Genomic DNA, 22295 nt, shown 5'->3' with positions numbered 1-22295 from the left:
TATTACGTTTATTTCCATTTTTTTAACTTCATAATATTTTTTTAAAAAAAAAAAAAAATTTGTTATTTTTGGTTTTTCAAAAACCAAAACTCAACTAAATTTGGTTTTTGTATACCCGAATTGTTATCTCTTTGATTGGAATAAGGATCACTCGGTATATGACTGGGTGTCTGAGAGAGAAAGCTGGAGAGAGAAAGTAGTGAATCTATGCAACAGAGCAGCGTGTAGGGCCATTAGAGTGAAAGAACATTCTTTAAAGAAAATTCTCTAAAAAAGCCCGTTTTTTCATTTCGATGATCGAAACCAGTAAAAAAAATTTAATGGACACTTCGATTTCGATGATCAGATAACCAGAGATTTCAACAACTTTGAAAGTTTTATATCTTTTTTTTTTTTTTTTTCTGATTTTCATGATCTGAGATCTAGGGCTTTAAAAGAACTAGAAATTTCTGTGAATTTGGATGTTCCCCTCTTCATTAATCTCTGCAACTTTAGAAGCTTCATCTTTGATGCATTCTTTCTAAAATTTTCATGATCAGAGATTCAGAGACCTAGCAAATACATGACCTCCCCAATTTCATGGACTCTTTCTTCTTCAATTTCCATGGCCAGAGAACCAGGGTTTTCTATCACCAAAAAAGAAAATAAGGGTTCACCATTTCTCAATGTCCATGACCAAAAGTACCAGAGAAAGGGTGGGGCTAGCAGAGGCAGAGAAGACGAATGGGTGGCGTGGCAGGGAGGAAGGAGCGCTTGTGTAGGGGGTGGAGCATGTGCTGGTGCTTCTGGTTCAAGGGTAGAATGATCTATTTTTGTGTTTTTTCTTTCTTTAGAATCTGGGTTTTTTTGTACCTTCTTCTCTGTGGGTAATGATAGGAAGAAGAGGGATTGCTGATGAAGATAGAGGGGGTGGTTTTTTTTTACCTTCTCTGTGGGTAATGATAGGAGGAAGGAAGATGGAGTGCGGATGAAGAGAGAGGAGGTTGAGCGACAGGTATAAATCTTCTTCTCTTTAGTCCAAAAGTCCAATAATGGTGTAGAGGGACAGATCGAAGTCACGGCTTTGAATCCTGTTCTCTTCCCTTGCAAGTAATAATGCGAGGAGCGCGTTGCAGAGTGACAGGGAGGGAGAGAGGATTTCTGGAAGCGAAAACTTTATGTCGGTGAAAAATAAAAAAACATATAAATTTGGTTTCTCAAAATTCGAAAATTATTATTTTTTGGTTTTTAAAAAACCAAAAATCTTAACTATTTTGGTTTTTGAAAATTTGAAGATGAATTATGTGTTTTTTTAAAAAAATATTATGAAGTTTGAAAAATGAATTTGTATGTAATAACAAAAATTAAAAATTTTTTTTAAAATAACGACAAATATAACAGATATATACGTAATTTTTACTTTTCTTTATTTTCTGGGACCCTTGTCCCACACTCCATTCCTACTGTAAATCCAATGTCGGGACAAATTGTTATGATATTGTCCCTCCTTTTTCTCTACCCTCTCACTCGCTGCCGTGTTCGAGGACTCTGCCTAGTAACTTGGCCTCAACCTACAGCTGAGGTGAGCTTCAAGCGACAACTTACCCTGTTAAAAATTATTAAAGGGTCAATAATTTTGTTAATAAATCTTCATATGCAAATTTTTTATATGATTTATGATTTTATAATGATTTGGTAACGTTTACTATGGCATGCTCCAAGTTTTTATTTTTTCTAAAATATTTCAATATAAAAATGAAAATTTCAATAATCCACATTTTATGTATTTTTTTTTAAAATTTTATAGATTTTTAATAACTTCAATTACTTATTTTACTTTTTTTTGATTTTCAATTTCAGGACTTAATTGGGACTTACTAGACATGGCCGAGTCACTTGGGTCAGGCTGCAATTGAGTTCAACGCCTGAGCCGAGTTTGAAAACATTACTCACTACCCATTGTTCACCACTACCAAATTCTGGGGGCTCATCTAATTGTCTGGCCACCGCCTCTGCGCCCTTGAAACTTCCCTTGCAATAGGTTCGGACCAGAAACCGGACCTGCGTCACGCAACTAGGCTGGGCCCATGTTTCACAATCTTCAAATCATCGTTGTTTTTTTCCAGCCAAACTCCCAACCGATAGAAGTCTGGCCCCTTGATTCTAGAGTCTGGACCATATCTTTTGTTAATGCCTGCACTGAAACTCGATGCAATTTGATGAATTTTTCAACAATGTTGATTGATTTCAGCCCCTGGTTTCAGTTCAAAAACTCCAAAAACTCTAACTTCATTGAAACCTGTTCCACTTTATTCCCTTTTACCAGCGTTATGAGACTCGGCTGAATAGGTTATACATAATGTTTTTTAGTTTAACTATGTTAATACCTGGATCTAAACAGATGAGCTAGAATGCCTTTTTGGTTAATTGTAATGCATAAGTTCGACCCTGTCATGGTTTGAACCCCTAGTAAAAAAAGTTTTACACCACTTTTACAAACGTCATTTTTTTTTGGAGTTTTAAAAAATTGTAGCCCTCATTATAATAAAATTCAGGAATAATGTTGACAAATTCGCTTCGAAGTCTTTTTCGGTTTAGTTAGAAAAATGAAGCAATTTAGTCCTTTGCCAGATTTGGGAGAAAACTTCATACTTATTTTAAAATTTAATATAAATAAATTATATATTTATATATCAAAATAGAAAAATAATGAAAAAAATAAAAAATGCTTTTATATACATATTTCTTTGCTTCGGCCGAATCGGCCTGAAGCATACCCGAATCTGATCGAAGCAGCCCGAAGCGGCACAAATCTGACCTAATCGGCCTGAATTTGATCGAAGCGGCAACACCAGACTTCGCTTTGCTTTGGCCTAGACCTAAAATCCGAAGGCTTTGGCCTCTTCAGCCAAAGGAAGCGAATTTGGTGACATTGCTCATGACCTCTTATAAAGAGGTCTACGCAAGGGGTACTAACCAACATGCCAATCTATTGCTTGATGATAAAAAGTAGCGCTCATACTATATATAACAGTTTTTTGTCTTTAATTTCTTTTAAAACAAAATGACCTGGACTAAAGCGAGTTACTCGGACTCACTCAAGTAATCACCTCGGCTAAGGCCCAAATACCTTGGCCAAATCGATTTTCTAAACGTTGTTTTTAAAAAATATCTAATTTATACATCTCTATTTAAGGATTAAAAAAAACTTGCCATCTTCCCAGTTCTCTCTCCATCAACAAATTGTCACTATCGTGTTAGATTGAGTTCCATTTGAGAGTGAATTAAAGAGATTGTAACATATTGTCAAATAAAAATGGGGGAATTATCGCACTGGGAAAGAGAGTTGGTCATTTGTTTGTCATAAATAAATTTTGGAAATTTAAAATATAATTTTATTGAAAAAATATTTGGATTTTTAGTTTCAATTATTTTAGATAGAGCACTGATTTGTATTCATTTTTAAAATAAATATTTTATACCTCAGGGACTGCAAATGTAGAAATGCAGTCCCTTATGCATGAAATAATTTTCCTTATTTTAAAAAGTTTCTAATCATGTGCAGAGAGAATGTGCACTCGCTAGTGTAATTTAAAATATCAAATTCAAAATGTTTTATATCTTGAGGGCCGCAAATGGAGAAATGTGGTCCTCAATGCATGAAATAATTTTCCTAATTTAAAAAGTTTCTAATCATGTGCAGAGAGCATGTGCAGTCTACTAGTATAATTATAGTTGCACTTGATAACACCATAGTTTTTGTACCATCCTTCTGATCTCACTATAATTATTGCCAAGTCGGCAAATTGCATTTGCTAACATCATAGTCACTGTACCCTCTGCGCTAGTAAATGCTAATCAACAGGGAGAAGGATATTGAATAGCGTGCCTAAAATTGCAGTGGGAGACTCCTATAAACAGAGGAAAGAGTAATGCCCAAGGTCAAACAATCTCCAATGGTTATCCTATCGTCCCTGCCCACGGCGAAACGGCTTGATGGAACAAACATGGATCATGGAGAGGCTACAAACATGGATCAATGGAGAGGCTTCTGGCTCAACCTCAGTGTCCTGCAAGCAATAATGGTCGCCCGTAAACACTTCTCCTTGTACTCTACAAAGATATTTGTCACTTCATTCCCCAATTGTGACTCCGCTTGGCTCAAGTACCTCATTTTCTCCGTCGTCTATCAAATATAGCCTCATCTAAGAAAAAGAGTCATCAAACCCTCTTCTTTCCACCACCCTCCATGACGTAATTCATAATCTAGAGCTCGCGGTATACTCAAAGGATATGATTCCAGACATCACAAGCATCTTATCTCCTAGGCTTTTTAGCACTCGCCTCCCTTAGTGTGGCTTGCAATTGTCTTTGAGGCATTGGGGTTGCTGAATTATATATGTAACTAAAAATCCTAAAAATAGCATAGTTTCGTTTTTGGCATTTTACGAGAAAGTTCCCTTACCATGGTTTCAAGAGAACCCCAATCCACCCAACCTGAGCTTAGGTTTGAGTCAATGCTGAACGACATGTAGCCGAATGAGTTGACGTTTCGATGAGGAATAATTTAGATGAGAGAGAGGAGGGAAGTAGCTGAAAAACTGGGGAAGCTAGATGGGCCAATAGCAATTGCTTTATTAAATAAGAACAAAGATGCTTATAAGCACAACATGCTAATGATGTGATCGAACCTAAACTCAAATCCTGACCCTTGGAGATTTTGCTGAGTGATGTGATCGAGCCGCTCGATCAACTCAGGCGTAAAATGGTTCATCCAATCTCCCACCACCCCCCTTCCTAAAAAATACGCTATTGGGAAAACCTGTTTTAGATGTTTGCTCCTCACTCTTGTTCACCTCCAAATTACTAAGCTTTTCAAACTGCACATTTCCACTATTTCCTTAACCTCTTTCTCTTCCTCAACTGTCCTTCCAAAGAAAGCAGCCACACCTTCACAACGTCTTTTGTATCAGCGATCATTTCCACATAGGTAAGAAACATAATCCTTTCGGGCATCTCCTTGCTCGCCTTCAAGTATTCTAGTACATGCTCGAAAAAGGGCCCAATGGTGAGAGCGTCTTTGCAATATCTCTCACATGTCTCCTCAAAACTCAAATTTTCAAAACCTTATAAGGGAAACTTTTTCATGTAGTGCCAAAACGAGACTATAAAGTCCCTAGGATTCCTCCGTACATAAACAATTTAGCAACCACAATGTTTCAAAGATTCAGGCAAGCCACCGTAACAGTAAGGGAAGTGAGTCCTAAGGAGCCTAGGAGATGGGATGCTAGTGATATTCGGAATGAGGTCCTTCAAGTATATATCGAGCTCTAGAATGTGAATTAGGTCATGCGGCAGGTTGAAAGAAGAGGTTTTGGTGACTTTTTTTCTTGCTTGAGGTTATGTTGATCGATGATGGGGAAGATAAGGGACTTGAGCCAAGTGGTGCTACATTTCGGGTATGAGGCCACAAAAACGTCCGTAGAGCACGCAGAGAAGTGTTTATCGGCAGCCATTGCTCCTTGGTGGAGATGGGGGCTGAGCATGAAGCCTCTCCATTGAAACATGTTTGTTCCATAGGACAGTTTAGCCATTGGCAGGGACGATTGGATATCTCGGGGAAAGGTGAAACTAGCAGTTAGAGAGGGGTGCAGTTGGCATACTGATGCGTCCGTATCTATAGAGGATACGGTGCGCCTTCAAATTTTATCATGGTATATAATTTTGATGTAAAATGTTTTTAGGATTATCTCAAAATCTATTTTTATATCTAATTATAAAATTTTAAATTTAAAAAATGGTTAAAATCAAGTACATCTATAAACATATGAAAATCTTGAAAATGGACAGTGTAGATAATATGTTGTAAAATGCATTATTCGTGAGACTTAAAAAAAATTTATATTTCATGATGATACATCTCTTTGTCAAGATGATTAATCAAAAAGTTTTTCAACATTAAAACTATCTTTTCCGATGTATTTTTGAGGTGCATATGTAACTCTACATTATGTTGCAACGTTATATAAACTTTTTCCATTTGAGAATGTTTAATCACTCTTTCCTTTGTTTATATGAGTCTCCCACTACAATTTCAGGCACGATTCAATATCCTTATCCCTTGTGGATAGCATTTAGTCGCAGCAGGCTATTTTATTGTGATGTGATGTTATATGTGTGCTTATTTTCACGAGGACTATACTAGAGTTCCATATTTTAAATCGTACTAGTAGACTGCACATGCATCCACATGATATGACTCCTTTTAAGATGAAATCGGTTTTTTAACTAAAAATAGAAAAGTACATGTTAGAGAGAGGGAAAAGTTGATATAGAGCGTAGGTTTTAAATAATCAAATTAGAGCCTACCTCAAAAATATAACTAGAAGAGATTGTTTTGATGTCCAAATATCTTCAAATTGATCATCTCAACATTACGATACATGAGCTTGAGAAAAAAATGGATTTCAAGTTTTGAAAATAGTACATCTCATAAGATGTTTTGGACTGTCAATTTTTAAGTTATTTACGTTTTCATAAATTTGCTTGATCTACATTAGTTTTGAAGCTTTAAATTTTATAATTAAATATAAAAATATGATATAAAGCTATCACAAAACTTTCCGATATTGAAACCATATTTCTCAACACTATATGAAAGTGGGCTCTAATTTGATTGCTTAGAGCCTCTGCTCTATACAAACCGCACCATAGAGAGAGAGAGCGCTCAATATAATAAAAGAACTAATATAAAATTAAAATACTATCTGTGACCCCTCGTGTGAAATTCATTATTTGAGATTATATCCACATCCATTTTACATATATGTAAAATTTATTGAGATGACCTGCATCTATGAAGTTGTCATAGGGATCGACTGACAGTGTAAAGGGCATCTACTTGCCACATTTTTTATTAAAGGGTTTTGTTAGGCTACAGTGGTGTAGACTTTTTTAAATATTTAAATTTTTTGGACACTCAAATACTTTTAAATTGTAATACAAATTTTTTTAAGTAGAGACATTTTTAGTCATTTAAAAGAATAGAATGGATATTTTTATAAAAATATAATGACATTTTATTAGTAGTTAAAAACAAGTAATGCATCTCGTAGTCTCGTAGGTGATGTAACACACTATAGGGGATGTCATTATCTATTATCGTTAATAAATGCTTTTGTTTCTATTAGAAATTTCTAATTTACTTTTGATTAATTACTTAAAATACCCTTAAATAAAAAATTAATATACTATAGGATAAGAGTATCTAAATGTCTAAAAATGTTGAGCACTATTAAAGATCTATGGTGTAGCCTAACACAACCCTTAAATAAAATGTGTTTTTTATAACTATTTAATATATAAGGAGGGAGAAGGACCTCGCTAGTTGGTTTTTTTTTTTTTTTTTTTTTTAATTTATCATTTTAATTCACATGTTATTTCAAATTTGACCTTTTGTGGTAATATCTTCTCTATTTCTATACATTCTTACTTTCTATATTATTAAAAATAAATTTACCTGTAATCCCATATAATTATTGCAGTTACGAAAATCTCCACTAATTTCTATAATTATGTGCATATCCCTTTTAGCACTTTTTCCATTTTTCTTTACAGTTTTTCCCTCCCTCCGGATATCCAAAACTTGATCACAAAGCCAGTTGATGGCTTCATGTTTTCAATTTATCTTTGATTTTTCAAAAAAAAATCAATTTTTAAGTAAAAAAAGTAAAAACCCAAATTCTTGCTAAGACTACATTGCTAACAAACCATCGTAATAAAATGCGTATCACATACCCAAACTCTTAGATATCTCTGTCTTTCTTAAACTCTCTATCTAATATCTAGTGGTTTTTATCAGCTAACTTTTTTGTGATATGCTTTATGTTTCCATATAATCCTAGGATAGCAAGGCTATGAAACATCATTGACGGTGGTGAAAGAAGATTAGAGATGTAAAATTCAATTATTTCTCAATTTGAACCAGTATTTTTATGAACCGTGGTCTCGGGGTTTATGCGGCAAAGCTTTCTATATTCCCCTACAACATAAAAGTTCTATGTTCCCCTTATCCAACCGTCCATTTTTTACTAGAGGGCTAAGATTGTCCCGATCGCAATGTCACATCTCTACACTGTTTTATTTTTAATTTTTTTTTCTATAAACTGTTTTGACACCAAATTTTGGACATCCATTTCTATATTAAACTCGCACTAACGACAAATAAAAAAACAAATATTTTCAATAAAATAAAATGACCAATATACTCTTGAAACATTTAAAGGGTATTTTGGTCATTATATTTTATTGAAAAATTATTTTTAATATTTTTTATATGTGCGCCCCAATGAGAAGATGGTACGTACCAAATTTCATATTAAAAAAAATATATTAAAAAAACTAAAAATAAAATACTTTGAGATATCGGGTTTAAGATAAAACGGTGAGTGACTCTCTTGATAAAAAATAAACGGCTGGATGAGAGGGAGAACCTAAAACTTCTATGTTGTAGGGAAACATAGAAAGCTTTCCCTTATGCTTCATTCTAAGTATTTCTTCCTTTCACACCCACGATAAAGCACAACCTAGCCGTACTTTTAAGGCCATTTTAGGCCATATAATCTCTTCAACCTAGTGTCTAATTTTAAAATATTTCAAATTTTAAGACCACACAATTTAAGTTTATTTTGATAACTCGTACAAAGATTCTTAAGTGTATTCCAAAATTTTAGGGAAAACAATTCTCCAGCCAATCTAGGCTATTAAATATATTTAATGATAGCTTATTCAAGGGAGTAAATGTATGTTGTGCTCTTGGGTTGCATAATATACATACTCATTTTATAAGGATGCAGTTTCTATAAGGTCTAGGATTTATTAAAGTAAAGAAAAGCCCCGCCTCAAATTCTTGTTTGAAGAGTATTTTTAGTATAAAAAATATCTATGATAGCTCTAAAATCAATTTTGAACATCGACTGTGAAATTTGAAGCTCAAAACTTTGTATACATCATGCGGATATGTGAACACTTACTTTTAGGGTGAAATGGATGGTTTAAACAATGATTTACAGTATACAATATTGTTAAGAAGTTTTTTTTTTTTTATGCCAAAACAACTATTTTTCGGTAAGTTCTAAGGTAAGGCTTTACTTATTTTGACTGGCCTGCAGCCCTATCAAAATGCCTTGCTTTTAAAATCCAAAAGTGAATTATGACAAAAATAAAAGGAAAAAGTTTGTATGAGGGCAAGGCCCTAAACAATAAAATTAAGGCACACCTCAAAATTTCATCGGAAGGGGTTCTTTCGATGCTAAAAATTCCTCAAATTGATCATCTAGACTTCAAGATGTATGGACATGAGAAAAAATAGATTTCAAGTCTTGGAATAGTGCATCTTGTAAGGCATTTTTTGGACTGTCAATTTTCAAGATTTTTAAATATTCATAGATATGCTTGATCTACACTATTTTTTAAGCTTTAAATTTTAAAATTAAAGATGAAAACAAATTTTTAGGCCATCACAAAGATTTTCAATACTAAAATAATATTTTTCAATACTATTTGAAGGTATGTCTTACTTTAATTGTTTAAGGCCGTAGCCTTATACAAACCACACCGAAAATAATAAGGCGTCATCCTTATGCAATTGGTTGGTAAGCCTGCACCTCCTATAAATGATTGTAGTGGGCATATGACACGCTCGTGAGCAACGTGGTCCTTGCCAAGGAAAAGGAAGCATTCATAGGGTCCACTTGGTCATATAACTTTGGTTTCGCGAGTTCATAATTTTATTAAGGATGCGGTTTTGTATTGAGCCTACGCTTTAAATAATCAAATTAGAGCCTACCTTAAAGTAGCGTAGAGAAATGTGATTTCAATACTAAAAATCTTTGTGAGCGCTTTAAAATGTATTTTTATCTTGATTTATAAATTTAAAACTTCAAAAATAGTGTAGATCGACATACCTATGAAAACTATAAAATCTTGAAAATTGATGGTCTAAAAATGCTTTACAAAATACATTATTTTCCAAACTTGAAATCTATTTTTTTCTCATGTCCATGCATCTTGATGTCGAAATGATCAATTTGAGGATATTTGGGCATCGAAACAACCTCTTCTAGTGAAATTTTTGGGGTAGGCTCTAATTTGATTGTTTAGAGCCGGGTTCTATATAATCTTTTCTGTGTGGTTTTTTGTAGAGCCTAAGCTCTAAACAATCAAATTAGAGCCTACCTTCAAACAGTATCAAGAAATGTGGTTCTAATGCTGAAAATATTTGTGATAGCCTTAAAATATATTTTCATATTTTTTTTGTAAATTTTAAAGCTTCAAAAATAGTGTAGATCGATAGATTTATGAAAACTTGAAAATCTTAAACATTGACGGTAAAAAAATGCGCTACAAAATACACTCTTTCCAAAACTTGAAATTCATTTTTTTCTCATGTCCATGCATCTTGATGTCAAGATGATCAATTTGAAGATATTTGGATATCAAAACAACATCTTTTAGTGAAATTTTTGAGGTAGGCTCTAATTTGATTGTTTAGAGCCACTGCTCTATATAAACTTTTCCCTTTATTAGTTGCCCAGAAAGTAACAAACCCGACAGGTACTACAATTTATGGAAGTATGATGTTATTGTAAGGTCGTGGCTTAACACTGTTCCATTCTAAAATGCCATAAGAAAACGCCGTTTCCGGGTCAAAGGATCTCTCGATGCCTTTCTATTTTTTTGTTAATTGTGGAATTTGAAGTTATGAAGATGGTGCGAATATGTCATTGTGGACTTAGGTACATTTTGAATGGACGTATTAGAAGAAATAGAAAAAATATACAAAGAGAACTTTTTTTTTTTTTTTGGATGTTAACTATTACTTTCATTAATATGGAGAGTAGGGCTCAAGATTACAACAGAAAGAAGGAAAATAAAGTTTGTATTGAAATATAAAAGAAAATAAAATATAATATGTGTAAATGGAAGTTATGAAAGAGATAAATTTTGAAACACGGGGGAGAGAGGTATATAAATTTTAGGAAAGTTAATTTATTATGAAATAGAGAGAGCGGAGGTATGTGGGAATATTGGTGATGAGAGAGATCGTGGAGGGGGGGGGATAGATTATTAGGAGAGAGAAAGAGAAAATAGGAGAATTTTTTTAAAAAAGTTGATATATCGGGAGAGAGAGAGTAGATACATGAAAATATTGGTGAAGAGAGAATAGAGAGCAAAACCAACAATTGTAGTATTATATTAGGATATATTTTATAATAATTCAATAATTATTCACGAAAGTTATAATAAAACTAATTTATTTTTGTTACTATTAGTATTTATAACTAAATAGTTGTAATTGCAATATTAAAGATATTTATTACCAAGAGATTATTATTTTCTTAAAAATATATCATACTTGTATGGTTAATATATCAAAAAAATAAATTGCTGCAATTAAACAATGAGTATTACATAAAAATGAAAATTTGCTTAATGCAAAGATTGTGATGTAACATCCACTCATCTTCATGAAATTTTGTATAGATCCAAGCATGACAACTAATATGTATTTTATCATCTACATAGGAACCTGGCATAACTTCATTACACATATAGAAGTACAATCGATAAACAATTAAATTATTTAGTTTTTACATTAAACACAATATACACTATTCATACTTCTAAGCAAAAGTAACAACTCTAATATCTAATGAGCAGTCAAATGAAGGCTCATCTAAGTTCTCTCCAAGTAGCCAAGACTGCTAGATACATTTGTTTTGTTTCTTTCATGGCATGTAGCTGGGCTTCATCTATGGGTTTATGGAAAAATAAAACCAAAAAAAAAAACAAAAATCTATACAATATATAATATCAAAAAAAAATGGAAATCAACGTGACTATATAGAGGAAAAAAATATGATTGCTTTACATAACGTCATTGGACGTGGAGAAGTACAATAGATAGAAAATTAAAATTATTTATTAAACAATACACACGCTTCTAAGCAAAAGTAATACTGAAGAACTTTAATATCCAATGAGCAGGCAAATAAAGACTCATCCAGGTTATTTCTCAAAGGAGTCAAGGCTGCTATATACATATATGGTGCTTCTTCCATGGTATGTAGATGTGCTGCGTCGATGGGCTCCTAAAGAACAAAAAACCAAAAAAAAAAGAGAAGAAGAAACAGAAATTCAGGTAATATACAATATCAAAAGAAAATGAAAAACAACAAACCTAAGTAACAAAAATTCAGACAATATACAATATTAAAAAAAATAAAAAACAATATACCTAAGTAGATGAAGAAAATATAATTGTCTTGTAGAGAATTAGCATAGTCTCAGTTATAGAAACTGTATAACTGTAAACTGTATATTCATGTATAAATCCACCATTGTATATTCATGTATATTCATGTATAACTGTAAACTGTATATTCATGTACACGTCTATTTGTACAAACCTCTATTCTCAATTCGGGTGGTAGCCTCATCCCATCAACTCTCATATTATCTATAAGTGTTTGTACATCTTGCCACCTCTCTAAACTTCACATATAAGTGTTTGTACATTATGCCACATCCATTTTCTACACTTTTCCAGTGTACATTTATTTCTACATCCCTCTATACCCAATTGGGGTTGTAGCCTCATCCCATCAGCTTTCATATTATATATAAGTGTGTGTACATCCTGCAACATCCATTATATATAAGTGTTTGTACATACTGTCACATCCATTTCTACTCTATGTACCCATCCATTTCTACATCCCTCTATCCTCGATTTGGATTATAGCCTCATCCGATCCGCTCTCATATTATAATTTTATCTCTCTTCAAGCCTTGAACAATTGCTCTCATATTACAATGTCATCACTCTTCAAGCCATTGAAACAATTTTAAGTATGTTTTGTATTGTTTTAGAATTTTCTCATAAAAATTTTCTCATCTATCCAAAAGGGATTTGGATAGATAGGTTCTCTTAAAAGATTTATGAGATCTCCTAATTAGATGAAGACGGGACCTCATCAATCTAAAAGGAATAAATTCTCATGATTACCAAATATTTTGAAAAAAAAAAAAAGATCTTTTTGGTATTAGGATTTAGATAGAGACAAAAAAGTGATAAATTATATTATATTTAAATTATAATGATTACTCTTTTAGAAAAAAAAAGAAAGATTTTTTAGGATTAGGGTTTAGATACATATAAATAGTGATAAATTACTTATAATATAAATTACTTACAATATATTAGCTGTATTTTTTTTTTTTTGTCAAATTGGCCTCTTTTAATATCTCAATCTAATTTTTAAAATACTTTACCATTTCACAATTTTTTTTTTTAAAATACATCACCATTTACTATTTAAACTACAAATTAACGATATTTAAAGATTGTAACTAAAATAGTTCACTCAATGTTTATGACGAATGTTAATTCACTATTAAGTTATTATTCTTTAAGACATGACAAGCATGCTAAAGTCATGCTATCTATACATATGCATTTCAATGTTAAATAGCATTGTAAGAGCAAATTTCTCATATTTCTTCCCAACGTAGACAAACAACAGCCATATATTTCTCAGGTTGCATCTAAATACTACCCAAACAATAACAATCCATTTGTATGTAATATATTACAGAGTAATGTATTACATCAGTAATATATTTCATAGACAATATATTTTCAGGTATCCAAACGACCCCTAAATAAGTTACCTATTTTTATGTATTTGCATGCATGTAGGATGGAGAGAGATAATAGAAAAATATAGGAGAGATGGAAAATAAAAGTAAATTAAGATAAATAAAAGAGAGAGAGTATGTGCACAAATGTTGGAGGGAGAGAGGAATAAGAATTGAATGAAAAAAGGCACCTGGCACGATAATAAGAGGGGTGTTGCTCTCGCTTAATATATATCTAGTAGTATGCACTAGCGTTGCAGGTGTATTAAAATGTTATGCCTGTACTTTTTTTTTTTAATACTATTTTATAAGTAAAATAAATTTATAAAAATTAAAATGAAAACATAAAATAAAATAAAATATAAAATAAATTTCACAATAAATAAAAATAATAGTTTCTCACACATATATGGAGAAAGCAAAAGAGAAATGAAATACTGTTCATATCGAAAGAGAGATGAAATGTTTTTCACGAACAAACAACAATTATTGAAATACTATTTGATTGAATCGACATAATTTTAGTGAAATGAATAAATTATTTACCTGTTATACTAAATAACACATAAAATTTTAATATATCAAATTAAGCAACATAGAAAGGATATTATTATGATTATTAATTTAATTATAATAATATTTATTACGTATAAAAAATTATATTATGGAATTATTTATATGTTATTAAACTAGATTGATATGAAAAAATTAGAACGATAGATTAATATTATTTAATTAAAATTCCAGTAGTATAATATAATTGCTGTATCTATAACTAATCAAACTATATTTAATATCGTTATACCAAGCGAATTATATTATTCATGAACGTATACTAATGATATTTATAATATCGACCAAAAGTTTCTCTGAAAACAAAATTTTTTTTAATGCGGAATATATTTTTATAATAATATTATTATTAATTTATAATTTCATTTATAATAATACAATCTATGACTGTAATTATTTGTGTAATAAATACAATATTCAATAAAATATTACAATTATTCTCTTGTTAATTTTTATAATAATTATACTTATTTTGTTATGAATATTACAATAGCTATGAATTACAATTAATATAATCAAAATGATTAATTATCACAATGTTAATTATTATTGACAAATATTTTTAACGGATATAAAAAACATAAAATTTGTAAATTTTTTATTTATTATAAATAAATTGATGAAGTTATAATTTATTGATAATACAACTTAATTATCATAATCTTCACTAATAAAATTATAATTTTTAAATAAATAGAAAATTGTATAAAGTTTCAAAAATTATGTAAGTGTCATTATACAATTGTAATTAATTATTATTATCAAATTAATATTATGTTAATTGATTAATTAAAATATATAATTATCATAATTGTATACAACACTATAGTTATGAAAGTAAACACAACAATTAGTAAACATTACTATCATTATTCAAATTACTCAACCACAATTACTCAAGCCAAATGATATTCTTCTTTATTTTTGAATCGCAGAATAAATTAAATTTATAAATATAATAAATAAAACATAATTAGGTTTAGATATATATTATCAGTAAAAGAAACTTATTTTGTTTCCTAAACGTTTCATAAGGCTGTTCAAAATTTGGTAGCATCTAGAGATCTATAATTGACAGGTATATTGGTGATAAATCACAATCTGGCAAAGAAAAATATCAAAATTATAATAAGATAAAATAAGATAAAAAATAGAGTGAGACTAAGGAAAAGGAAAATGGGTAGATATGATAAGAAATATTTGAGACAAAAAAAGACAAAGAGAGCTTAAGTAGAGAGAGAGAAAATGAGAGTGAGAGTGGGAGGGAAAGGAGGAGGAAAGAGATTTAAGGAGATATAAAGAAAGAGATATTTAAGAAGAGATTCAAAGAAAATTATAGAAAGAAGGATGAGTGAGAGGGGAGAAAAAAAATTACAATTGATATCATTTAATTTAAAGAGATAGATGGTTCGAGAGAATTAAGGAAGTGAGAAATTTTAACTTTGAAATTTTTGAAAAAAGTGACAATCCGTTAAACTGTTTTGGAAAGAGATTGTTGAAGAGATTTAAGAAGCTAAGAACCTTTGATTTTGAAACTTGTAAAAAGAGAACCTTTGATTTTGAAACTTGTAAAAAGAGAAACAAAGGTTGAATTGTTTGTTTGAAAGATTAAAAAAAAAAATAGGATACGTGTGATAAAAATAGTGTAGGTCTCTTTCTCAGTTAATATATAGCACATAAATATTAGTATGTATCTTAATATTTGCATCACATATCATATCTTATCAAACCTATCAGTCCTGGCCTACTTTGATTCGTGAGAAGTTCTGGATCACGTTGATTTCTCAGAGTGAGTGGTTCATAACTAATAAATCCAGACCACTTTAATGCATTGCGCCCAGAACTATTAGTTTTAGACTATGGTATTTAATTTTGATATAAAATGATTTTAGGATTATCTCAAAATCTATTTTTATATCTAATTATAAAATTTTAAATTTCAAAAATGGTTAAAATCAAGTAGATCTATAAACATATGAAAATCTAAAAAATGGACTGTGTCGATAATATGTTATAAAATGCACTATCTTTTATTCTTAAAATCTTTTTATTTTTCATGGTAATACATCTCGATGCCGAGATGATCAATCAAAGGGTTTTTCAACATTAAAACTATGTTTTCTGATGGATTTTTGAGGTGCATCCTTAGTTCTACATTATAAGGTTGCATCCTTATATAAACTTTTTCCAAAATATAGATTCAATTTAGATAAATTTCAAATTAATTTTATTTATTGATATTGTTTAAATGCTATAAATCAAATTTAGTAATTTTTTAAAATTTAAAACATAATTAAATATTTTTGTTTTGTGAGCATAACTTTAAAATCTCTGTTTTATTTCATTAATGAATTCAATTAATTGTAACTATTATAAAATAAAATTTAAAAGAAAAAATATCTTTGTAGACCATATTTTTTTATCTCTCCATAAATCCATGGTTTCAAAACTTATCTAGTATCATTAATAGTTTATCGACTCGAAAACACGCGTGCCCATGCCGATTCTAACCAAAATCCGGGAAACCGCGCGGGTTCTAGAATGGAACAGCCGGTTCCCATCCGATTCATCCTGGTTCACACACGTAACGCATGTGCGAGCGTACCCGACGCACACTCACATGTGCACACGTGTGTCCGAGCACACGTGTGTCCGAGCACACGTGCGAGCGTGCCCCACACACACTCACACATGTGTCCAAGCGCACGTACGACCGTGCCCGCACGTGCGAGTGTGCCCCAAGCACACTCACGCTTGCACACGTGTGTCCAAGCGCACGTGCGAGCGTGCCCCACGCACACTCACGCGTACACACATATATCCAAACGCATGTGTGAGGTTGCCCTAATATTTTTACACACATTTTATAATTCATATTGCATAGGTATTTATATACCAAAGTTGAATACCCATCTTTCGATGTGGGATAATTACCAAACGTCATTAAATGAAAACGAAATGTACATATAGTCTATTAATCAGCAATTTATAATCACATGTAGTTGGATGGCTTAATAGTTATGACTTTGATTTTTTTACTTGAGATCCTAAGGTCGAATCTCCTTGGGCATGTGTTGCATTTTTGTTGTGTATGGGTGGTTGGTATAAATATAAATATTTTTGTTGTATTTGAATCCCTTTGGGCATGTGTTGCATTTTTGTTGTATATATAGTGGTTGGTATAAATATAAATATTTTTGTTATGTATATAGTGGTTGGTATAAATATAAATATTTTTGTAAATAATATAAAAGACATAAAAAAATGAAAAATAAAAAAATTAATTTTTTATATAACAGTAAATTTTTGTTGTATATAGTGGTATAATTATTTTTGTAAATAATATGAAAGGTATAAAAAAAATAAAAATAAAAAGTTTACTCTATTTGAAATCTCCATCTTTCTACTAACAATCTCTTTTACTAAATTTATTATAGAAACCTAAAAAAATAAATTTTTGAAAAATTGAAGTGTTATTTCCAAAATTTGTACGTATTTTATTAATTTTTACGTTGATAACCAAATCTTTTATTTTATTTATGAATTTTTACATTATAAATCATGTAATGTACTATTTTTCTTACAGTTGTCAATAATACATTTTAAATTAGATAATATTATAAAATATTTTTAATTTGTTATTATTTATCTAATAAAATAATTATAAAATGTAAACTAATAATTATAATTTCAGTATATAAAATTATAATTAGTGATATTGTAATAATTTTGGATTATAGTTAGTTAGGCTGTAATAGTTTGGGTTTTTTTAACGGGTTAGGGTTTTTTGCCAAAACGAGATTTTAATGGCCATTCTTTCATTGATTAGTCTATTCTTTATAATAGTCCATATATAATTATATATATTATTCATGATAATACTATGATTTTTCTTTTATGTGATGTAAATTTAATAGTTAAAATAGGTTTATACAGGGAAAGAACATCTCAATATTCACAAATTGATAAAAAAAATGAAAGCTAATAATGTAGTATCCTCATTTTTTATTGGATTCCTAAAAAACAACATTTATAATGAATTTTAATAATTTTTTCGGATTTTTTTGAAGCTTTAATCCGGCCGATTCAGCCGATTCTCGATCCGGATCGCCGATTCGTCGATCCGAATCGATTTGTAAGGTGTCCGATCCGGATCACCGATCCACTTTTTAAACAATCCGTTTAACCCCCATACACCAACATTATCCAATTTTACTTATATTTTTAACCCAAACAAACTTACAAAATACAACCAAGCCCCTTTCTCTCCTCACGTTCTCTCTCCCAATCTCCCAAACTCTAGTGTGGTCATAGTGAAAATGAGCATACACGTAACATCATAGTCACTGTACCCTCTGCTAGCAAATGCAATCAAACAGGGAGAAGGATACTTAATAGTGTGCCTGATATTGTAGTGGGAGACTCCAATAAACACAGGAAAGAGTGGTGCCCAAGATTAAACATTATCTAATGGCTAGTTTCAGCTTTCCCCAAGATATCCAATCGTCCCTGCCCCTGCCTGCCACGAAACTGCCCGATGGGACAAACATGTTCCAATGGAGAGGCATCATGCTCAGCCTCCATCTCCTGCAAGCAGCAATGGCTGCCGATAAACACTTCTCCACGCGCTCTACAGGCATATTTGTGGCCACATACCCCAAATGTGGCACCACTTGGCTCAAGTCCCTCATCTTCTCCATCTTCAATCAACATAACTTCAACCAAGAAAAAGAGTCACCAAATCCCTGGCCACCAGCCCTCATGACCTAATTCACGATCTAGAGCTCGAAGTATACTCAATGAACCCGATTCCTGATATTATTGGCGTCCCATCTCCTAGGCTCTTTAGCACTCACCACTCTTACCACGGCTTGCCTGAATCGTTGAAACATTGTGGTCGCCAAAGTGTTTACATAACGAGGAATCCTAGGGACTGCATAGTCTCGTTTTGGCACTTCATGAAAAAGTTCTCCTACCATGGCTTGGAAAATTTGAGTTTTGAGGAAACATTTGAGAGATTTTGCGAAGGTGCTCTTCTCTTTGGGCCTTTTCTCTAACACGTATTAGAATACTGGAAGGTGAGCAAGGAGATGCCCGAAAGGGTTATGTTTCTTACTTATGAGGAAATGATCGCTGATACCAAAGACGTTGTGAAGAGGGTGGCTGCTTTCCTTGGAAGGCCAGTTGAGGAAGAGAAAGAGGTTGAGAAGATAGTGGAAATATGCAGTTTTGAAAAGCTGAGCAATTTGGAGGTCAACAAGAGTGAGGAGAAAACATCTAAAAGACGTTATCCCAATAGTGTCTTTTTTAGGAAGGGGGCGGTGGGAGATTGGATGAACCATTTGACGCCTGAGATGATCGAGCGGCTCGATCACATCACTCAGCAAAAGCTCCAAGGTTCAGGATTTGACTTTAGGTTAGATTAGGATGTGTGCATCTATTTTTTTTACCTGCAGTTTCCCTACTCCTTCGTGTTTTTATGACTAGGTTTTGGTTTGCAGTTAAATGTTTAGATGAGAAATAGGGGTGCTATGTGTGGGTTCCAATTCTGTCGCTTCTTGTGCTTATATGCAGCTTTGTTCCTATTTAATAAAGCAATTGCTATTGTCCTACTTAGTTTCCCCAATTTTCAGCTACTTCCCTCCTCTCTCTCATCTATAACTATTCTATTCAATGTCATTCGAACGTCGACCCATTCTGCTACATTTCGTTCGGCATTGACTCAAATTGAACCTCCTGTTAGCTGGATTGGGTTTCTATGCAACTTCTTTTTTTTTTTTTTTGAGAAATGTTCTTTACTTTATTTATAAATTCTACTCAAAAGAAATTACATCAAAAGAAATAGCTAAAGCAGAAAAAGAGGCCCCTCCTTTAGCAAAAAAAGTCAGTTAACGAATTTGCCTCGCGATGGACATGACAAAAAGAAACTGAAAGTTGAGCCACCAGATCCATAATCTGCAGCCAACTAGACCTCAGTTCCCATGGAATATGTTGCTCCTTCTTGTACTAATTAATTGTGTTCATAGAGTCTCCTTCAATATTGCAACTACTCCCGATGTTTCTAGAGATAAAAAAATTTTACCCTTGCAACAAAGCCATTAACTTCGATTGGTTACCTGTGCCTATACCAATAGGGCCAGTATATGAGAAGATGACCTCTCTAAAACAGTCTCACACCACACCCCCAATGCCTGTCAAACCTGGATTGCCCAGGGAGTTCCCATCAAAATTTAACTTAAATCTCCCACTCTCTGGTGCCATCCAAATACTCTTTGGTCTCATCTTTACTCTACCCATCAAAAAAAAATTTAGCAAATTCAACAGAACATCTGGTTGTGAAATCCTTAGTAATTGAGAGCCAGGACCTTATAGATAGTTTGACTTTACTCAGCAGTTTATCAAAAGATAAACTCCCTCTTTCCGCATATTTCTTTCTTTCCATAGTTCCCATATAGTAGCCCCTCTCGCTGTTTGCCAGACCAAAATACCCCCAAAAGGTAAATGATTAAAGCCCAACTGTGAAATTATATACATCATAGATTGGGGCAGTAAAGCATGAACCCCAAGTAGCCCAAATAACCAGTACCAAATTGTTGAGACAACGTGGCAGTGGATGAGAAGATGCTCCCCAGATTTCTCATCCGCTTTACACATCAAACATATGTTAGGTAAAACTTTACCCCTCTTAATCAAATTATACACTGTTAGAATCTTATTTTGGATAGCTAACTATAAAAACACTTGCACCTTATGGGGAACAAACCATTTCAACACTTTGGCTGCAAAAGGTAAAGACCATCTCCATCTATTGTGAAAAACGAGCCTATAACAATACTTCATTGAAAATACCCCATCGCATTCATCTTCCCAAATCACTTCCTCTAGTGCTCCCTGGGAAATATAAACCGAATCCAAGATACCCATCAAATTGTTTCATTTAAGAATGACTACACGAATTTGACTTCTCACTATATAATGAATACACTCTTGAGCCACTAAAATTCTATCACTAATTTGACGATTCTGAATGAAAGCATATTGAGTTCTAGAGATAAGAAAAGTTAAGATTGACTTCAATCTATCAGCCAAGACCTTTGCCACAATATTATAAAGACTGGTAAGAAGACTGATGGGCATAATACCTGATAACTCTGCTATCACTGATTTTTTAGGGATAAGAGTTATATAAGTAGTGTTAACCCCTTTAAATATCTCACCCCTAGTCATAAAAGATCTAACCATCTCTAATAATTCAGACTTAATCAAATTCCAAAATCTATGGAAAAAAAAAAGAGAAACTATCTGGGCCTGGAGCCTTATCATCAAGTAAAGCAAAAATGACCCCCTTTAGCTCTTCAATAAAGGTCCTACACTCCAAATTAGAATTCATCTCTACTATCAAAACTTAAAAATATACCCTTTTCATTTTTGGAGTGAACTTCACCTCCGTCGAAAAAGCCTTCTTAAAGTGGTCAATAGTAGCCCCTTCCATTGCAATACTATCCTTTACATTAACACCAGGAATAGTCAAATCAGAAATATAATTTTGCCTTCTTCTCGCAGTTGAAATGGAATGAAAGAACTTAATATTCATATCACCCTCCTTTAACCACTTTATCCTTGATCTTTGCTTCCAATATAACTCCTCAGCTCTATAAAGATCATGAAGAGATTTCAACTTCGAACTCCTTTCACCTATCAACTCTTCGGTTAACACACTTATAGATTGAACGTGCTAGTCCAAAGCTTCAATTTCACATAAGACCTCATCAATTTTGGACTTAACATTGAAATTATTTTCTTTCTTCCAAACGATGAGCTTATGTTTAATATTAAGGTGCTTTTTGTGCAATTGAAAATCCAATGAACCAATAGAAATTGTGTTATGTCAGATGGTTTAAAGATTTCTACCACTTCCTTCTCTTCTAAACACCCAATATCTAGCATAAAAGTCTTCGGCCCACCTTTCTCCATGCTAGTGTATAACAAAATGGGGATATGATCAAAAGATAGATGTAGAAGAGCTCTAATAGAGAGAAGAT

General features: G+C 32.2%; 1 long non-coding RNA gene and 2 pseudogenes across 1 annotated transcript; 2 read left to right on the top strand and 1 right to left on the bottom strand.

The window, feature by feature from the left end:
* The first annotated feature begins 100 nt into the window (after positions 1–100).
* Positions 101–4400, top strand: LOC148779590 (uncharacterized). Its single transcript, XR_016045857.1, has 2 exons — positions 101–994; positions 3881–4400. It is a non-coding gene; the product is annotated as an uncharacterized LOC148779590 (long non-coding RNA).
* Positions 4401–4580: 180 nt separating this feature from the next.
* LOC105421650 (cytosolic sulfotransferase 13 pseudogene) lies at positions 4581–5573 on the bottom strand (annotated as a pseudogene).
* A 13150-nt stretch (positions 5574–18723) lies between these two features.
* Positions 18724–19865, top strand: LOC18446983 (cytosolic sulfotransferase 5 pseudogene; annotated as a pseudogene).
* Positions 19866–22295: the final 2430 nt, after the last annotated feature.

Source organism: Amborella trichopoda, chromosome 12 (genome assembly GCF_054954075.1).
Source record: "Amborella trichopoda isolate Santa Cruz 75 chromosome 12, AtrichopodaSantaCruz75HAP2 v2.0, whole genome shotgun sequence".
NCBI classification, from domain to species: domain Eukaryota; kingdom Viridiplantae; phylum Streptophyta; class Magnoliopsida; order Amborellales; family Amborellaceae; genus Amborella; species Amborella trichopoda.
This window is presented reverse-complemented; position numbering and strand designations above follow the sequence as displayed.